The sequence below is a fragment of the Nematolebias whitei genome, chromosome 4, assembly GCF_014905685.2.
Source record: "Nematolebias whitei isolate Nwh7 chromosome 4, NemWhi1, whole genome shotgun sequence".
NCBI classification, from domain to species: Eukaryota; Metazoa; Chordata; class Actinopteri; order Cyprinodontiformes; family Rivulidae; genus Nematolebias; species Nematolebias whitei.
In genome coordinates, this window is record NC_056501.1 from 33012917 (window position 1) to 33018587 (window position 5671).

The following is a 5671-nucleotide window of genomic DNA, read 5'->3' on the forward strand; positions in this document are numbered from 1 at the left end:
GAATTACCAAGAACATTGTGGAATTACCTTGACTTTTGTTTTCCGTGCTGGATTACTTTTGACTTTTGTTTTCCTTGCTGGATTACTCTTGACTCTTGTTTCTTTGCTGGATTACATCAAGCTTCAAGGACAATCGACGGCGTAAGTCCATAGTTGGAATTCATCTCCATGGACAGGCGATGATTTCCAAAGGGGGGACTGTAGTGGACTAGGCCTACGTCAAAACTAAGTCTAAGGTCAAAACTCTTGACCTTAAGAACCTTGTGGGACAGAAGCTGTCATTTCATGTATTTGAATCCATAAATACAGGTTCACCCATCCTGAGACTTTCTTTCTTGAAGATTCAAGTGAAAAGAACACTCTCTTTTTATTATCATTACTATTTTACAAATGTTGATAATCAAAGTGTCTTAGTTCAAACCATTTTAGATGTTGCAGTGAACTAATCAATTTTATTAACTGAGTAATGATTTTTATTCTCATGCAAAGTTAGAACTCATGTTAAAAGCTGTTACAGAGTTTATGCATTTTCTGATTTCTGCCTTTGAATGAGCAAGTGTGTGCGTTTCCAAGGTTGGAGTCAAACGAAAAACAAGTTGTTATGTTAAAACTGTCATGTTTTAGAATCCTCTCAGACGTAAATATAGATGTTTTGCACCTGTTTCTGAAACACGCCAAAACAAAACTCTCTCTGTCTGTGAGAACATTTCTGATCTGTCTCATAACAATTCTCGCTGTCTCTAACCTCTTACGTCACAAAACACACCCCGTCTGGTCGTTTCTGACCAATGAACAACTCCCAAAAGTGAACCGGGAAAGAGTCTTAAAAATGTCAGTACTTCCTGATCTACTCAGAGTTCTAAGAGTTCTAAGAGTTCTGGAGTTCAGTAGTTGCTAGAGTTCGGTGGGAGTTTTCTGCTGGAGAGTTTTCTGCTGGTTCTGCTCGAGTTCTGTCGGAGACAGGATGATCCTGACATGACAAAAGCTCTTCCGAGTTCCATGGGATTATAACTATCACTAGCCACTACTTCTGACGAGCTACAGCCACAATCAGGAGACGCTGGACAGGTAGCGTTAACGGAACTCCATATCTGCTGATGAATCTTCAGAAAGGTAATGGATCAAGTTTCCTACCAAGCGTACCGATGGAGAGCTGAGTTCTGATGGAGAGTGTCAATTCTGGTGAACATTCTTCCCCTCCCATACCATCTTAACTCCCTCTAAACTTCTTTCATCTCTAAACTTTTCTATCAAGTAGAAATTCTTCCAGATATTTAGAAATGTCTGTGTAAAGTGCTTATTCACATCCGTGTGGGTAAAAGATCATAGTTGTACAGTTTTATAAATGTCTGTGGTGCAGCAACGGAAAAATCATGGCCGTATGATTTTTCCTGAGTGATTGCTTTGTTGTTATTTTCATAATTTGCCAAATTAATGTAAATGTTTGATGTTAAATTTGATTCTGTAAATAAATGACCGCATTCATTTTGATGGGTCAAATATAAATGACGTCTCACGTTTGCATTTCCTTAAATTCAATGCACGTTTTATTCAGTCCAGAAAAATGAGGAATCCGTGTTAAATGATGAATATATCCCAGCATCTGTTCATCTACATATATATATATATATATATATGAAATATGTCTCGGGCAGCACGGTGGCGCAACTGGTAGAGCTGCTGCCTCTCATCCAGCAGGTCCCTGGTTCAAACCCCGGTCCAGGGGCCTTTCTGGGTGGAGTTTGCATGTTCTCTCCGTGCATGCGTGGGTTTTCTCCGGGTGCTCCGGTTTCCTCCCACAGACCAAAAACATGCATGTTAGGCTGATTGGTAACTCTAAATTGTCCCTAGGTGTGAATGAGAGATTGAATGGTTGTTTGTCTCATTTGTCTCTATGTGTCCCTGTGATGGACTTGAGACCCGTCCAGGGTGTACCCCGCCCCTCGCACAGTGATTGCTGGACATGGGCACCAGCGACCCCCGTGACCCAAAATGGAATAAGCGGGTAAAGATTATGGATGGATGGATGGAAATATGTCTCTGTGTGTATATTTATATATAATATACATATCTTAATAAAAAATGTATCAGTGACTGTGAGTTTTGCAAACGTGTCATAAGAATATTTTATTAGTGTTAATGTTAACCCCACCAAGAATATTTAAATACACTGAACCATGTGTTCAGCTTTAATGTCTGTACTCCTGAGATTTACAGAGGAAAAAATTGTGAGAATGAGTTTAGTATTTAGCTCTGACTGATTAAACGCGCTGATACTTCATTGCTCCTGACAAACAGGTTACACTGAGTGGAGCTGTCGACAGTTCCAAGACGGCGGCCCTACGGCTCGTCAGCGCCAATAGGCGATAGCGGTCAATGCTGTATCTAGTGTTTATATGATATCTATGAGTACAACTATAGCCATTTTTCATTTTGACAAGGTCAATAGCTGTGACAGCGGTTTTGAATTGGATTGAAACCAAAAGTTAATCAATTGTAGATGTTCATCCAATTATAATTTTATAACAGTTTCATTTAATTCATCCTGAGGTGCATGGAATATTTTGATACAACACAAAGTTGAGCAACAGATAATCCTTCAGTTTGAAGCAAACATCTGGAGCCATGAGTAGCACTCGACGTGTAGGGAATACATTTTATCTACTACCTTATTCAAATTTAGCAGAATGTTTATGAAATTGACAGAGCTACAAGCTTTTTTTTTAAGTCAGTTGCGTGTGGAAATTGTTTTAAATTGAGTTGAATTTAAACGTTAATTAGCTAGTGACTCTGTTGGTAGAAGAGTTTCTTCTCAGTGAGAAGGCCACCGGATCGGATCCTTGCTGGAGGCCTTTCTGGGTGGAGTTTGCATGTTCTCTTTATGCATGCGTGGGTTTTCTTTAATGACTTCTTTTTTTGACAATTTTATTAAAAATCTCTCAGTGATTTATATATTTTGCCAACAGTCATACTCTCAAACTAACAAACTTACACAGAGACATAAACAAAACCAACATAAAATAAATGGATTATATAAATCCAGTAACTTTTACCTTGTAACAGATAAACTGATCACTTGTTTCCTCTATTTATGTTAAAATCGTGACATCATGCAGGTGAAGAGTCGGTTTAAAATGTGTTTAGAAAGTGCTACGTTTTTGAGCCCTTTCTCCTTCTTCAACTTGCTGTTTTCATGTTTTGTTTTCACCCCAAGTTCATTCAGCTCCTGTCATTCGATTATCTCCACTCCGCACCACGCCCCACTCTGCATCCGCAGCTCATGCTCTCCACCTGTTCACCTCCCTTCTTAAACTCCCTGTCAATCCTCATTCAGTGCCAGATTCTCAAATCTTTTCAAGCAGTAGAATTCCAGCGTACCCTGTTTTTGACTTTTGCCTTGACCATGAACCCCAGCCTGTTTTCGACTCCTCGCCATGTCCTTTTAGGATTGTCTGCTATTCTGCGCTTCCTCGTGACTTCAGATCACGTTTTTGGCTTTGGCTTCTGCTCTCTGCTTCCCCATGCTGGACCCCTGCTATGACTACTAGACTATGTATATGGATTTCCACTCCTGGACTATCAACAATCTCAGGCTGCTCCGCTGCTGCAGTTCACTCTTCATGAGTGACGTCACCGGCACCAGCGCGACTACAGCACCTGCCACTCCATTAGACAGAAGGTTAGTGAAAACCTCAGAACCCTTCAGCGCTACCTCTTCAAATCTAAATTCACTAACTCTTCTGTCTGGACAGCTCGGACCGGCCCCAGTACCTCAACCAGAAGCTGTTTCTTTACGATAAACGTTAAAGCGTTCCTGTGTTTTGGTGTTTGTGCTGATCCAAACCAGTTGTCAGAAATCCTTTGATTTAGTGCAAGTATTGTCACATTGTTTTTTACTTCCTAATAATTTCACTGAGACAGTTAAAGAAATAAACCAATGGCTAACTGTAGTTTAAGAGAACAAAATATTACATTTGTGTGAACTGGTTAGTTCAGAGAATGACACTGATGCACCAATATCAACAACGTTTTGTTTTCTTTATTCAATAAGCATCTGTTAGATAATAGGACCTGAGATAACCTCAAATGATGTACATAAAATATCTTATCATGGCCAAGCAGCCGCCACAATGTTTACTGAGTTAAACCCACTGTGTTTTACTGGGTCCCACATGACAATAGTGGTCAGGTTCTTTCACAAGAGCACCTATAACTGTTGATCAAACCACACTATCTGGTTTGAGAAATACTTTGATCATTAAAAGGCTATTCTTCATTGGTTAAATATCAACCATCTCCTTCTATGGCAGAGTTTTAGACTGTCTTGTGATTAGAAGGAATGGAGTTACAAATGGTATCGTGCAAGACGTTATGAAATGTGTTAGCACTCAAAAATATGTAGCATTGTATATGTTGATGATGGAGGGAGAAGGATGGCACTTGCTGCTCACTTTACTTCACTTGTTTTGCACTCGTTAAAGCAGGGCACCAGCTGACCAGCAACAACTTATTGTGTTCACCCTTTAATAATCAGAACTGTTACTGAAATAGAACCTGTTAATTACAGTGAAATCTATAACATAACGTGTGAATAGTCATCCAAGTGAAGAGACCAAATTTGGCTTTGATATTTTATTACATATATAATTAATCAAAAACCGAATGTGAACAATATTCACAAAGACTAAGAAGTTGGATAATTAGTTTAAAGTAGTTGCTGAATGAATACTTGGACTTGATTAGGCAATGAGGATTAATCAAGAAGTAATTATCTTATCTAAAACGGAACTCTTGAACAGAACATTTTTAAATATTTAATAAATAGTTTACTTTGGAATTTGGATGATATATGCTCTAAGATTTGATCAGATTAGGGTATTTACTAATACTGCAAGCAAGGAGATTTTATTTGATCAAGTTATATCAGCTTATATATCATAACCAGACCCAGTATTATATTGAAGTCCTCACTTGATTCGCCCCTTTCTGTAATTAATTGTAATTCTTTCCACTTGGCTTTAACAAAGAATGTTCCTGAGCAAAACGTGTTTATCTTTTCTCGGGATTAACAAAGACAACGGACAACACAAAAACACGTCAGGAATAGAAAGGCAGAAGACAGGAATGAACATGTCATGTAAAATTGCATCTTTTTAGCGATGTCAGTTCCCAGCACCGTGCTGGTATTTCCAGACTGTTTTCATTATCATCTGAAGTTCAGGAATTCCTTTCTGTCCCCAGAACTCTACAGAGATGTGGTGACCCTTAAACTGATTTTTTGCCGAAAAGCAAAGAAAGAAAATGTGTTAAAACATGTTATAGCATTTCATATGATTTCATAATTGAAAATAATAATCACTGTGATGGACTTGCGACCTGTCCAGGGTGTACCCTGCACCTCGAACAGTGATTGCTGGAAATGAGCACCGGCGACACCCCCGTGACCCAAAATGGAAGAAGCGAGTAAAAGATAATGGATGGATGGATGAAAATAATAATCAACATAATTCATGTTTTAAACATCATAATAACATAAAACAAACTTCATTTATGAACATGCATATGTGTTTCTTTATCAAAGGCTTTGAAGAAATGTGTAAACATTTATCAAACTGTAAGTGATTACATGTCCACAACAGTGAATGTGTGAAAACATCAAACATCATTCAGG